Source organism: Brienomyrus brachyistius, chromosome 2 (assembly GCF_023856365.1).
Source record: "Brienomyrus brachyistius isolate T26 chromosome 2, BBRACH_0.4, whole genome shotgun sequence".
In the NCBI taxonomy this organism is placed as follows: domain Eukaryota; kingdom Metazoa; phylum Chordata; class Actinopteri; order Osteoglossiformes; family Mormyridae; genus Brienomyrus; species Brienomyrus brachyistius.
In genome coordinates, this window is record NC_064534.1 from 41500387 (window position 1) to 41514456 (window position 14070).

At 44.1% G+C, this 14070-nt stretch overlaps 9 non-coding genes and 3 pseudogenes across 9 annotated transcripts; all 12 read left to right on the plus strand.

Moving 5' to 3' along the window:
- The first annotated feature begins 166 nt into the window (after nucleotides 1-166).
- On the plus strand, nucleotides 167-285 carry LOC125735358 (5S ribosomal RNA). Its single transcript, XR_007394654.1, has one exon. It is a non-coding gene; the product is annotated as a 5S ribosomal RNA (ribosomal RNA).
- Nucleotides 286-1396: 1111 nt separating this feature from the next.
- On the plus strand, nucleotides 1397-1505 carry LOC125732306 (5S ribosomal RNA; annotated as a pseudogene).
- Nucleotides 1506-2597: 1092 nt separating this feature from the next.
- On the plus strand, nucleotides 2598-2716 carry LOC125730198 (5S ribosomal RNA). Its single transcript, XR_007390571.1, has one exon. It is a non-coding gene; the product is annotated as a 5S ribosomal RNA (ribosomal RNA).
- A 1078-nt stretch (nucleotides 2717-3794) lies between these two features.
- Nucleotides 3795-3913, plus strand: LOC125731763 (5S ribosomal RNA; annotated as a pseudogene).
- A 1078-nt stretch (nucleotides 3914-4991) lies between these two features.
- Nucleotides 4992-5110, plus strand: LOC125735319 (5S ribosomal RNA). The gene has a single exon (XR_007394617.1). It is a non-coding gene; the product is annotated as a 5S ribosomal RNA (ribosomal RNA).
- Nucleotides 5111-6186: 1076 nt separating this feature from the next.
- Nucleotides 6187-6305, plus strand: LOC125731764 (5S ribosomal RNA; annotated as a pseudogene).
- Nucleotides 6306-7383: 1078 nt separating this feature from the next.
- LOC125733841 (5S ribosomal RNA) lies at nucleotides 7384-7502 on the plus strand. Its single transcript, XR_007393176.1, has one exon. It is a non-coding gene; the product is annotated as a 5S ribosomal RNA (ribosomal RNA).
- A 1076-nt stretch (nucleotides 7503-8578) lies between these two features.
- LOC125734025 (5S ribosomal RNA) lies at nucleotides 8579-8697 on the plus strand. Its single transcript, XR_007393354.1, has one exon. It is a non-coding gene; the product is annotated as a 5S ribosomal RNA (ribosomal RNA).
- A 1078-nt stretch (nucleotides 8698-9775) lies between these two features.
- LOC125733616 (5S ribosomal RNA) lies at nucleotides 9776-9894 on the plus strand. Its single transcript, XR_007392955.1, has one exon. It is a non-coding gene; the product is annotated as a 5S ribosomal RNA (ribosomal RNA).
- A 1078-nt stretch (nucleotides 9895-10972) lies between these two features.
- On the plus strand, nucleotides 10973-11091 carry LOC125733627 (5S ribosomal RNA). The gene has a single exon (XR_007392966.1). It is a non-coding gene; the product is annotated as a 5S ribosomal RNA (ribosomal RNA).
- Nucleotides 11092-12168: 1077 nt separating this feature from the next.
- Nucleotides 12169-12287, plus strand: LOC125733639 (5S ribosomal RNA). Its single transcript, XR_007392977.1, has one exon. It is a non-coding gene; the product is annotated as a 5S ribosomal RNA (ribosomal RNA).
- Nucleotides 12288-13364: 1077 nt separating this feature from the next.
- Nucleotides 13365-13483, plus strand: LOC125737069 (5S ribosomal RNA). The gene has a single exon (XR_007396335.1). It is a non-coding gene; the product is annotated as a 5S ribosomal RNA (ribosomal RNA).
- The last annotated feature ends 587 nt before the right edge of the window (nucleotides 13484-14070 follow it).

Genomic DNA, 14070 nt, shown 5'->3' on the forward strand with positions numbered 1-14070 from the left:
TAGTTTGGTGAATGTTTGGTGTGGGTCCGGCGCTGCCGATTGGATGGTGGGGCTGCAGTGTGAGTCAGATAAAAAAAAAAAAAAAAACATTAGTAGGATCCAATGGGACCAACTGGCATGTATAGAGGCGTGTAATGCAAAAGGGCTGTTTTTGGTAGCATCTCTCGGTTACGGCCATACCACCCTGAACACGCCCGATCTCGTCTGATCTTGGAAGATAAGCAGGGTAGGGTCTGGTTAGTACTTGGATGGGAGACCTCCTGGGAATACCAGGTGCTGTAAGCTTTTCTCACTTTTACTTTATACAGGGGGCGCTCCACTTCACGATTAATTTAAATCTATCACTCCCCTTCCATTTTACTATTTTATATATATATATATATATATATATATATATATATATTTATTTTTTTTTTTTTCTCTCATTCATAAAGGCAGCTTTTAGAAACCGTTTTACTCTAAATACTTCCTGGTAATTCTAGGTGCTGTAAGCTGTTCGTGCCTTTATTCCACCAGGGCGCGATCTTCTCACAAACTTGAAGACTGTCACTCCCCATTCACGTTTTACAACTTATTGTTAATGATAAAGAGACATCTTTTTACACACAGTTTTAAACAAAGTACTGATATTATTCCTCTTCAACTGACCGCTTTGTTTTCTATGCAAAAACCACTTCGCCACAGAAGACTCGATATTATTGGCATAGCAAGTTCTGCTCTTCTCCTTTCAAAACTTGCTAAAAGCTGTATTTAAAAGAACAGATTGGCCGGGGTAATTCACACCCTTCAATGCCAGCTTAATGTTTAGGTTAGTGGGAATCACAGAGGAATTAGGGATGGAAACTTCTTTGCTGGTGGTAGAAGCGGTCTGGTGAATTTTTAGAGAGAAGAGGCCGTCGATGTTTGAATGTAGAAAATTGTTCTGGCTGCAGCCTGCAGTATGGACTTGTTGGTGTGTGTAGCTCCCAGTGTTCTGACAGCGCGACGTTTTGGGGAAGCATGTGATTCAGCAGCTACCAGTGGGCTTCGTGCGGCGGAGATTTTGTGGCTGTTAGCGGAGTTGATAACAGAGGGTCGTTAAGAGAAGCCTGCATGCAGTAGGCAAAGGAGTAATGTTTGCCGGCGGGGGACGTGCGGCGATTAACCTGTGCGGTAGTGAAAAGGAGTTAAAAAGAAGGAAGTGTGCGGATGCGGAAAGAATGGGATAATTGTGGTAGGCTGCCGGCTGAGTAGTTTGGTGAATGTTTGGTGTGGGTCCGGCGCTGCCGATTGGATGGTGGTGCTGCAGTGTGAGTCAGATAAAAAAAAAAAAAAAACCAGGAGTAGGATCCAATGGGACTTACTGGCATGTATAGACGCGTGTAATGCAAAAGGGCTGTTTTGGGTAGCGTCTCTCGCTTACGGCCATACCACCCTGAACATGCCTGATCTTGAAAGCTAAGCAGAGTATGGTCTGGTTAGTACTTGGAAGGGAGACCACCTGGGAATACCAGGTGCTGTAAGCTTTTCTCACTTTTACTTTATACAGGGGGCGATCCACTTCACGATTAATTTAAATCTATCACTCCCCTTCCATTTTACTATTTTATATATATATATATATATATATATATATATATATTCTCTCTTTCATAAAGGCAGCTTTTAGAAACCGTTTTACTCTAAATACTGCCTGGTAATTCTAGGTGCTGTAAGCTGTTCGTGCCTTTATTCCACCAGGGCGCGATCTTCTCACAAACTTGAAGACTGTCACTCCCCATTCACGTTTTACAACTTATTGTTAATGATAAAGAGACAGCTTTTTACACACAGTTTTAAACAAAGTACTGATATTATTCCTCTTCAACTGACCGCTTTGTTTTCTATGCAAAAACCACTTCGCCACAGAAGACTCGATATTATTGGCATAGCAAGTTCTGCTCTTCTCCTTTCAAAACTTGCTAAAAGCTGTATTTAAAAGAACAGATTGGACGGGGTAATTCACACCCTTCAATGCCAGCTTAATGTTTAGGTTTGTGGGAATCACAGAGGAATTAGGGATGGAAACTTCTTTGCTGGTGGTAGAAGCGGTCTGGTGAATTTTTAGAGAGAAGAGGCCGTCGATGTTTGAATGTAGAAAATTGTTCTGGCTGCAGCCTGCAGTATGGACTTGTTGGTGTGTGTAGCTCCCAGTGTTCTGACAGCGCAACGTTTTGGGGAAGCATGTGATTCAGCAGCTACCAGTGGGCTTCGTGCGGCGGAGATTTTGTGGCTGTTAGCAGAGTTGATAACAGAGGGTCGTTAAGAGAAGCCTGCATGCAGTAGGCAAAGGAGTAATGTTTGCTGGCGGGGGACGTGCGGCGATTAACCTGTGCGGTAGTGAAAAGGAGTTAAAGAGAAGGAAGTGTGCGGATGCGGAAAGAATGGAATAATTGTGGTAGGCTGCCGGCTGAGTAGTTTGGTGAATGTTTGGTGTGGGTCCGGCGCTGCCGATTGGATGGTGGGGCTGCAGTGTGAGTCAGATAAAAAAAAAAAAAAACATTAGTAGGATCCAATGGGACCAACTGGCATGTATAGAGGCGTGTAATGCAAAAGGGCTGTTTTTGGTAGCGTCTCTCGCTTATGGCCATGCCAGCCTGAACACGCCCGATCTCATCCGATCTCGGAAGCCAATCAGGGTAGGGTCTGGTTAGTACTTGAATGGGAGACCTCCTGGGAATACCAGGTGCTGTAAGCTTTTCTCACTTTTACTTTATACAGGGGGCGCTCCACTTCACGATTAATTTAAATCTATCACTCCCCTTCCATTTTACTATTTTATATATATATATATTTTTTTCTCTTATTCATAAAGGCAGCTTTTACACACCGTTTTACTCTAAATACTTCCTGGTAATTCTAGGTGCTGTAAGCTGTTCGTGCCTTTATTCCACCAGGGCGCGATCTTCTCACAAACTTGAAGACTGTCACTCCCCATTCACGTTTTACAACTTATTGTTAATGATAAAGAGACAGCTTTTTACACACAGTTTTAAACAAAGTACTGATATTATTCCTCTTCAACTGACCGCTTTGTTTTCTATGCAAAAACCACTTCGCCACAGAAGACTCGATATTATTGGCATAGCAAGTTCTGCTCTTCTCCTTTCAAAACTTGCTAAAAGCTGTATTTAAAAGAACAGATTGGCCGGGGTAATTCACACCCTTCAATGCCAGCTTAATGTTTAGGTTAGTGGGAATCACAGAGGAATTAGGGATGGAAACTTCTTTGCTAGTGGTAGAAGCGGTCTGGTGAATTTTTAGAGAGAAGAGGCCGTCGATGTTTGAATGTAGAAAATTGTTCTGGCTGCAGCCTGCAGTATGGACTTGTTGGTGTGTGTAGCTCCCAGTGTTCTGACAGCGCGACGTTTTGGGGAAGCATGTGATTCAGCAGCTACCAGTGGGCTTCGTGCGGCGGAGATTTTGTGGCTGTTAGCGGAGTTGATAACAGAGGGTCGTTAAGAGAAGCCTGCATGCAGTAGGCAAAGGAGTAATGTTTGCCGGCGGGGGACGTGCGGCGATTAACCTGTGCGGTAGTGAAAAGGAGTTAAAAAGAAGGAAGTGTGCGGATGCGGAAAGAATGGAATAATTGTGGTAGGCTGCCGGCTGAGTAGTTTGGTGAATGTTTGGTGTGGGTCCGGCGCTGCCGATTGGATGGTGGAGCTGCAGTGTGAGTCAGATAAAAAAAAAAAAAGAACATTAGTAGGATCCAATGGGACCAACTGGCATGTATAGAGGCGTGTAATGCAAAAGGGCTGTTTTTGGTAGCATCTCTCGCTTACGGCCATACCACCCTGAACACGCCCGATCTCGTCTGATCTCAGAAGCCAAGCAGGGTAGGGTCTGGTTAATACTTGGATGTGAGACCTCCTGGGCATACCAGGTGCTGTAAGCTTTTCTCACTTTTACTTTATACAGGGGGCGCTCCACTTCACGATTAATTTAAAACTAGCACTCCCCTTCCATTTTACTATTTTAAATATATTTTTTTTTCTCTCTTTCATAAAGCCAGCTTTTAGAAACCGTTTTACTCTAAATACTTCCTGGTAATTCTAGGTGCTGTAAGCTGTTCGTGCCTTTATTCCACCAGGGCGCGATCTTCTCACAAACTTGAAGACTGTCACTCCCCATTCACGTTTTACAACTTATTGTTAATGATAAAGAGACAGCTTTTTACACACAGTTTTAAACAAAGTACTGATATTATTCCTCTTCAACTGACCGCTTTGTTTTCTATGCAAAAACCACTTCGCCACAGAAGACTCGATATTATTGGCATAGCAAGGTCTGCTCTTCTCCTCCTTTCAAAACTTGCTAAAAGCTGTATTTAAAAGAACAGATTGGCCGGGGTAATTCACACCCTTCAATGCCAGCTTAATGTTTAGGTTAGTGGGAATCACAGAGGAATTAGGGATGGAAACTTCTTTGCTGGTGGTAGAAGCGGTCTGGTGAATTTTTAGAGAGAAGAGGCCGTCGATGTTTGAATGTAGAAAATTGTTCTGGCTGCAGCCTGCAGTATGGACTTGTTGGTGTGTGTAGCTCCCAGTGTTCTGACAGCGCGACGTTTTGGGGAAGCATGTGATTCAGCAGCTACCAGTGGGCTTCGTGCGGCGGAGATTTTGTGGCTGTTAGCGGAGTTGATAACAGAGGGTCGTTAAGAGAAGCCTGCATGCAGTAGGCAAAGGAGTAATGTTTGCCGGCGGGGGACGTGCGGCGATTAACCTGTGCGGTAGTGAAAAGGAGTTAAAAAGAAGGAAGTGTGCGGATGCGGAAAGAATGGAATAATTGTGGTAGGCTGCCGGCTGAGTAGTTTGGTAAATGTTTGGTGTGGGTCCGGCGCTGCCGATTGGATGGTGGGGCTGCAGTGTGAGTCAGATAAAAAAAAAAAAAAGAACATTAGTAGGATCCAATGGGACCAACTGGCATGTATAGAGGCGTGTAATGCAAAAGGGCTGTTTTTGGTAGCATCTCTCGCTTACGGCCATACCACCCTGAACACGCCCGATCTCGTCTGATCTTGGAAGCTAAGCAGGGTAGGGTCTGGTTAGTACTTGGATGGGAGACCTCCTGGGCATACCAGGTGCTGTAAGCTTTTCTCACTTTTACTTTATACAGGGGGCGCTCCACTTCACGATTAATTTAAATCTAGCACTCCCCTTCCATTTTACTATTTTATATATATATTTTTTTTCTCTCTTTCATAAAGCCAGCTTTTAGAAACCGTTTTACTCTAAATACTGCCTGGTAATTCTAGGTGCTGTAAGCTCTTCGTGCCTTTATTCCACCAGGGCGCGATCTTCTCACAAACTTGAAGACTGCCACTCCCCATTCACGTTTTACAACTTATTGTTAATGATAAAGAGACAGCTTTTTACACACAGTTTTAAACAAAGTACTGATATTATTCCTCTTCAACTGACCGCTTTGTTTTCTATGCAAAAACCACTTCGCCACAGAAGACTCGATATTATTGGCATAGCAAGTTCTGCTCTTCTCCTTTCAAAACTTGCTAAAAGCTGTATTTAAAAGAACAGATTGGCCGGGGTAATTCACACCCTTCAATGCCAGCTTAATGTTTAGGTTAGTGGGAATCACAGAGGAATTAGGGATGGAAACTTCTTTGCTGGTGGTAGAAGCGGTCTGGTGAATTTTTAGAGAGAAGAGGCCGTCGATGTTTGAATGTAGAAAATTGTTCTAGCTGCAGCCTGCAGTATGGACTTGTTGGTGTGTGTAGCTCCCAGTGTTCTGACAGCGCGACGTTTTGGGGAAGCATGTGATTCAGCAGCTACCAGTGGGCTTCGTGCGGCGGAGATTTTGTGGCTGTTAGCGGAGTTGATAACAGAGGGTCGTTAAGAGAAGCCTGCATGCAGTAGGCAAAGGAGTAATGTTTGCCGGCGGGGGACGTGCGGCGATTAACCTGTGCGGTAGTGAAAAGGAGTTAAAAAGAAGGAAGTGTGCGGATGCGGAAAGAATGGAATAATTGTGGTAGGCTGCCGGCTGAGTAGTTTGGTGAATGTTTGGTGTGGGTCCGGCGCTGCCGATTGGATGGTGGGGCTGCAGTGTGAGTCAGATAAAAAAAAAAAAAAGAACATTAGTAGGATCCAATGGGACCAACTGGCATGTATAGAGGCGTGTAATGCAAAAGGGCTGTTTTTGGTAGCATCTCTCGCTTACGGCCATACCACCCTGAACACGCCCGATCTCGTCTGATCTCAGAAGCCAAGCAGGGTAGGGTCTGGTTAATACTTGGATGTGAGACCTCCTGGGCATACCAGGTGCTGTAAGCTTTTCTCACTTTTACTTTATACAGGGGGCGCTCCACTTCACGATTAATTTAAAACTAGCACTCCCCTTCCATTTTACTATTTTAAATATATTTTTTTTTCTCTCTTTCATAAAGCCAGCTTTTAGAAACCGTTTTACTCTAAATACTTCCTGGTAATTCTAGGTGCTGTAAGCTGTTCGTGCCTTTATTCCACCAGGGCGCGATCTTCTCACAAACTTGAAGACTGTCACTCCCCATTCACGTTTTACAACTTATTGTTAATGATAAAGAGACAGCTTTTTACACACAGTTTTAAACAAAGTACTGATATTATTCCTCTTCAACTGACCGCTTTGTTTTCTATGCAAAAACCACTTCGCCACAGAAGACTCGATATTATTGGCATAGCAAGGTCTGCTCTTCTCCTCCTTTCAAAACTTGCTAAAAGCTGTATTTAAAAGAACAGATTGGCCGGGGTAATTCACACCCTTCAATGCCAGCTTAATGTTTAGGTTAGTGGGAATCACAGAGGAATTAGGGATGGAAACTTCTTTGCTGGTGGTAGAAGCGGTCTGGTGAATTTTTAGAGAGAAGAGGCCGTCGATGTTTGAATGTAGAAAATTGTTCTGGCTGCAGCCTGCAGTATGGACTTGTTGGTGTGTGTAGCTCCCAGTGTTCTGACAGCGCGACGTTTTGGGGAAGCATGTGATTCAGCAGCTACCAGTGGGCTTCGTGCGGCGGAGATTTTGTGGCTGTTAGCGGAGTTGATAACAGAGGGTCGTTAAGAGAAGCCTGCATGCAGTAGGCAAAGGAGTAATGTTTGCCGGCGGGGGACGTGCGGCGATTAACCTGTGCGGTAGTGAAAAGGAGTTAAAAAGAAGGAAGTGTGCGGATGCGGAAAGAATGGAATAATTGTGGTAGGCTGCCGGCTGAGTAGTTTGGTAAATGTTTGGTGTGGGTCCGGCGCTGCCGATTGGATGGTGGGGCTGCAGTGTGAGTCAGATAAAAAAAAAAAAAAGAACATTAGTAGGATCCAATGGGACCAACTGGCATGTATAGAGGCGTGTAATGCAAAAGGGCTGTTTTTGGTAGCATCTCTCGCTTACGGCCATACCACCCTGAACACGCCCGATCTCGTCTGATCTCGGAAGCTAAGCAGGGTAGGGTCTGGTTAGTACTTGGATGGGAGACCTCCTGGGCATACCAGGTGCTGTAAGCTTTTCTCACTTTTACTTTATACAGGGGGCGCTCCAATTCACGATTAATTTAAATCTATCACTCCCCTTCCATTTTACTATTTTATATATATATTTTTTTTTTCTCTCATTCATAAAGGCAGCTTTTAGAAACTGTTTTACTCTAAATACTTCCTGGTAATTCTAGGTGCTGTAAGCTGTTCGTGCCTTTATTCCACCAGGGCGCGATCTTCTCACAAACTTGAAGACTGTCACTCCCCATTCACGTTTTACAACTTATTGTTAATGATAAAGAGACAGCTTTTTACACACAGTTTTAAACAAAGTACTGATATCATTCCTCTTCAACTGACCGCTTTGTTTTCTATGCAAAAACCACTTTGCCACAGAAGACTCGATATTATTGGCATAGCAAGTTCTGCTCTTCTCCTTTCAAAACTTGCTAAAAGCTGTATTTAAAAGAACAGATTGGCCGGGGTAATTCACACCCTTCAATGCCAGCTTAATGTTTAGGTTAGTGGGAATCACAGAGGAATTAGGGATGGAAACTTCTTTGCTGGTGGTAGAAGCGGTCTGGTGAATTTTTAGAGAGAAGAGGCCGTCGATGTTTGAATGTAGAAAATTGTTCTGGCTGCAGCCTGCAGTATGGACTTATTGGTGTGTGTAGCTCCCAGTGTTCTGACAGCGCGACGTTTTGGGGAAGCATGTGATTCAGCAGCTACCAGTGGGCTTCGTGCGGCGGAGATTTTGTGGCTGTTAGCGGAGTTGATAACAGAGGGTCGTTAAGAGAAGCCTGCATGCAGTAGGCAAAGGAGTAATGTTTGCCGGCGGGGGACGTGCGGCGATTAACCTGTGCGGTAGTGAAAAGGAGTTAAAAAGAAGGAAGTGTGCGGATGCGGAAAGAATGGAATAATTGTGGTAGGCTGCCGGCTGAGTAGTTTGGTGAATGTTTGGTGTGGGTCCGGCGCTGCCGATTGGATGGTGGGGCTGCAGTGTGAGTCAGATAAAAAAATAAAAAACCAGGAGTTGGATCCAATGGGACTAACTGGCATGTATAGACGCATGTAATGCAAAAGGGCTGTTTTTGGTAGCATCTCTCGCTTACGGCCATACCACCCTGAACACGCCCGATCTCGTCTGATCTCGGAAGCTAAGCAGCGTAGGGTCTGGTTAGTACTTGGATGGGAGACCACCTGGGAATACCAGGTGCTGTAAGCTTTTCTCATTTTTACTTTATACAGGGGGCGCTCCACTTCACGATTAATTTAAATCTATCACTCCCCTTCCATTTTACTATTTTATATATATATTTTTTTTTTTCTCTCATTCATAAAGGCAGCTTTTAGAAACCGTTTTACTCTAAATACTTCCTGGTAATTCTAGGTGCTGTAAGCTGTTCGTGCCTTTATTCCACCAGGGCGCGATCTTCTCACAAACTTGAAGACTGTCACTCCCCATTCACGTTTTACAACTTATTGTTAATGATAAAGAGACAGCTTTTTACACACAGTTTTAAACAAAGTACTGATATTATTCCTCTTCAACTGACCGCTTTGTTTTCTATGCAAAAACCACTTCGCCACAGAAGACTCGATATTATTGGCATAGCAAGTTCTGCTCTTCTCCTTTCAAAACTTGCTAAAAGCTGTATTTAAAAGAACAGATTGGCCGGGGTAATTCACACCCTTCAATGCCAGCTTAATGTTTAGGTTAGTGGGAATCACAGAGAAATTAGGGATGGAAACTTCTTTGCTGGTGGTAGAAGCGGTCTGGTGAATTTTTAGAGAGAAGAGGCCGTCGATGTTTGAATGTAGAAAATTGTTCTGGCTGCAGCCTGCAGTATGGACTTATTGGTGTGTGTAGCTCCCAGTGTTCTGACAGCGCGACGTTTTGGGGAAGCATGTGATTCAGCAGCTACCAGTGGGCTTCGTGCGGCGGAGATTTTGTGGCTGTTAGCGGAGTTGATAACAGAGGGTCGTTAAGAGAAGCCTGCATGCAGTAGGCAAAGGAGTAATGTTTGCCGGCGGGGGACGTGCGGCGATTAACCTGTGCGGTAGTGAAAAGGAGTTAAAAAGAAGGAAGTGTGCGGATGCGGAAAGAATGGAATAATTGTGGTAGGCTGCCGGCTGAGTAGTTTGGTGAATGTTTGGTGTGGGTCCGGCGCTGCCGATTGGATGGTGGGGCTGCAGTGTGAGTCAGATAAAAAAAATAAAAAACCAGGAGTTGGATCCAATGGGACTAACTGGCATGTATAGACGCGTGTAATGCAAAAGGGTTGTTTTTGGTAGCATCTCTCGCTTACGGCCATACCACCCTGAACACGCCCGATCTCATCTGATCTCGGAAGCTAAGCAGGGTAGGGTCTGGTTAGTACTTGGATGGGAGACCACCTGGGAATACCAGGTGCTGTAAGCTTTTCTCATTTTTACTTTATACAGGGGGCGCTCCACTTCACGATTAATTTAAATCTATCACTCCCCTTCCATTTTACTATTTTATATATATATATATTTTTTTCTCTCATTCATAAAGGCAGCTTTTAGAAACCGTTTTACTCTAAATACTTCCTGGTAATTCTAGGTGCTGTAAGCTGTTCGTGCCTTTATTCCACCAGGGCGCGATCTTCTCACAAACTTGAAGACTGTCACTCCCCATTCACGTTTTACAACTTATTGTTAATGATAAAGAGACAGCTTTTTACACACAGTTTTAAACAAAGTACTGATATCATTCCTCTTCAACTGACCGCTTTGTTTTCTATGCAAAAACCACTTTGCCACAGAAGACTCGATATTATTGGCATAGCAAGTTCTGCTCTTCTCCTTTCAAAACTTGCTAAAAGCTGTATTTAAAAGAACAGATTGGCCGGGGTAATTCACACCCTTCAATGCCAGCTTAATGTTTAGGTTAGTGGGAATCACAGAGGAATTAGGGATGGAAACTTCTTTGCTGGTGGTAGAAGCGGTCTGGTGAATTTTTAGAGAGAAGAGGCCGTCGATGTTTGAATGTAGAAAATTGTTCTGGCTGCAGCCTGCAGTATGGACTTATTGGTGTGTGTAGCTCCCAGTGTTCTGACAGCGCGACGTTTTGGGGAAGCATGTGATTCAGCAGCTACCAGTGGGCTTCGTGCGGCGGAGATTTTGTGGCTGTTAGCGGAGTTGATAACAGAGGGTCGTTAAGAGAAGCCTGCATGCAGTAGGCAAAGGAGTAATGTTTGCCGGCGGGGGACGTGCGGCGATTAACCTGTGCGGTAGTGAAAAGGAGTTAAAAAGAAGGAAGTGTGCGGATGCGGAAAGAATGGAATAATTGTGGTAGGCTGCCGGCTGAGTAGTTTGGTGAATGTTTGGTGTGGGTCCGGCGCTGCCGATTGGATGGTGGGGCTGCAGTGTGAGTCAGATAAAAAAAATAAAAAACCAGGAGTTGGATCCAATGGGACTAACTGGCATGTATAGACGCGTGTAATGCAAAAGGGCTGTTTTTGGTAGCATCTCTCGCTTACGGCCATACCACCCTGAACACGCCCGATCTCATCTGATCTCGGAAGCTAAGCAGGGTAGGGTCTGGTTAGTACTTGGATGGGAGACCACCTGGGAATACCAGGTGCTGTAAGCTTTTCTCATTTTTACTTTATACAGGGGGCGCTCCACTTCACGATTAATTTAAATCTATCACTCCCCTTCCATTTTACTATTTTATATATATATTTTTTTTTTCTCTCATTCATAAAGGCAGCTTTTAGAAACCGTTTTACTCTAAATACTTCCTGGTAATTCTAGGTGCTGTAAGCTGTTCGTGCCTTTATTCCACCAGGGCGCGATCTTCTCACAAACTTGAAGACTGTCACTCCCCATTCACGTTTTACAACTTATTGTTAATGATAAAGAGACAGCTTTTTACACACAGTTTTAAACAAAGTACTGATATCATTCCTCTTCAACTGACCGCTTTGTTTTCTATGCAAAAACCACTTTGCCACAGAAGACTCGATATTATTGGCATAGCAAGTTCTGCTCTTCTCCTTTCAAAACTTGCTAAAAGCTGTATTTAAAAGAACAGATTGGCCGGGGTAATTCACACCCTTCAATGCCAGCTTAATGTTTAGGTTAGTGGGAATCACAGAGGAATTAGGGATGGAAACTTCTTTGCTGGTGGTAGAAGCGGTCTGGTGAATTTTTAGAGAGAAGAGGCCGTCGATGTTTGAATGTAGAAAATTGTTCTGGCTGCAGCCTGCAGTATGGACTTATTGGTGTGTGTAGCTCCCAGTGTTCTGACAGCGCGACGTTTTGGGGAAGCATGTGATTCAGCAGCTACCAGTGGGCTTCGTGCGGCGGAGATTTTGTGGCTGTTAGCGGAGTTGATAACAGAGGGTCGTTAAGAGAAGCCTGCATGCAGTAGGCAAAGGAGTAATGTTTGCCGGCGGGGGACGTGCGGCGATTAACCTGTGCGGTAGTGAAAAGGAGTTAAAAAGAAGGAAGTGTGCGGATGCGGAAAGAATGGAATAATTGTGGTAGGCTGCCGGCTGAGTAGTTTGGTGAATGTTTGGTGTGGGTCCGGCGCTGCCGATTGGATGGTGGGGCTGCAGTGTGAGTCAGATAAAAAAAATAAAAAACCAGGAGTTGGATCCAATGGGACTAACTGGCATGTATAGACGCGTGTAATGCAAAAGGGCTGTTTTTGGTAGCATCTCTCGCTTACGGCCATACCACCCTGAACACGCCCGATCTCATCTGATCTCGGAAGCTAAGCAGGGTAGGGTCTGGTTAGTACTTGGATGGGAGACCACCTGGGAATACCAGGTGCTGTAAGCTTTTCTCATTTTTACTTTATACAGGGGGCGCTCCACTTCACGATTAATTTAAATCTATCACTCCCCTTCCATTTTACTATTTTATATATATATATTTTTTTTCTCTCATTCATAAAGGCAGCTTTTAGAAACCGTTTTACTCTAAATACTTCCTGGTAATTCTAGGTGCTGTAAGCTGTTAGTGCCTTTATTCCACCAGGGCGCGATCTTCTCACAAACTTGAAGACTGTCACTCCCCATTCACGTTTTACAACTTATTGTTAATGATAAAGAGACAGCTTTTTACACACAGTTTTAAACAAAGTACTGATATCATTCCTCTTCAACTGACCGCTTTGTTTTCTATGCAAAAACCACTTTGCCACAGAAGACTCGATATTATTGGCATAGCAAGTTCTGCTCTTCTCCTTTCAAAACTTGCTAAAAGCTGTATTTAAAATAACAGATTGGCCGGGGTAATTCACACCCTTCAATGCCAGCTTAATGTTTAGGTTAGTGGGAATCACAGAGGAATTAGGGATGGAAACTTCTTTGCTGGTGGTAGAAGCGGTCTGGTGAATTTTTAGAGAGAAGAGGCCGTCGATGTTTGAATGTAGAAAATTGTTCTGGCTGCAGCCTGCAGTATGGACTTATTGGTGAGTGTAGCTCCCAGTGTTCTGACAGCGCGACGTTTTGGGGAAGCATGTGATTCAGCAGCTACCAGTGGGCTTCGTGCGGCGAAGATTTTGTGGCTGTTAGCGGAGTTGATAACAGAGGGTCGTTAAGAGAAGCCTGCATGCAGTAGGCAAAGGAGTAATGTTTGCCGGCGGGGGACGTGCGGCGATTAACCTGTGCGTTAGTGAAAAGGAGTTAAAAAGAAGGAAGTGTGCGGATGCGGAAAGAATGGAATAATTGTGGTAGGCTGCCGGCTGAGTAGTTTGGTGAATGTTTGGTGTGGGTCCGGCGCTGCCGATTGGATGGTGGGGCTGCAGTGTGAGTCAGATAAAAAAAATAAAAAACCAGGAGTTGGATCCAATGGGACTAACTGGCATGTATAGACGCGTGTAATGCAAAAGGGCTGTTTTTGGTAGCATCTCTCGCTTACGGCCATACCACCCTGAACACGCCCGATCTCGTCTGATCTCGGAAGCTAAGCAGGGTAGGGTCTGGTTAGTACTTGGATGGGAGACCACCTGGGAATACCAGGTGCTGTAAGCTTTTCTCACTTTTACTTTATACAGGGGGCGCTCCACTTCACGATTAATTTAAATCTATCACTCCCCTTCCATTTTACTATTTTATATATATTATTTTTTTTTCTCTCATTCATAAAGGCAGCTTTTAGAAACCGTTTTACTCTAAATACTTCCTGGTAATTCTAGGTGCTGTAAGCTGTTCGTGCCTTTATTCCACCAGGGCGCGATCTTCTGACAATCTTGAAGACTGTCACTCCACATTCACGTTTTACAACTTATTGTTAATAATAAAGAGACAGCTTTTTACACACAGTTTTAAACAAAGTACTGATATAATTCCTCTTCAACTCACCACTTTGTTTTCTATGCAAAAACCACTTCGCCACAGAAGACTCGATATTATTGGCATATTATCTGCTCTTCTCCTCCTTTCAAAACTTGCTAAAAGCTGTATTTAAAAGAACAGATTGGCCGGGGTAATTCACACCCTTCAATGCCAGCTTAATGTTTAGGTTAGTTGGAATCACAGAGGAATTAGGGATGGAAACTTCTTTGCTGGTGGTAGAAGCGGTCTGGTGAATTTTTAGAGAGAAGAGGCCGTCGATGTTT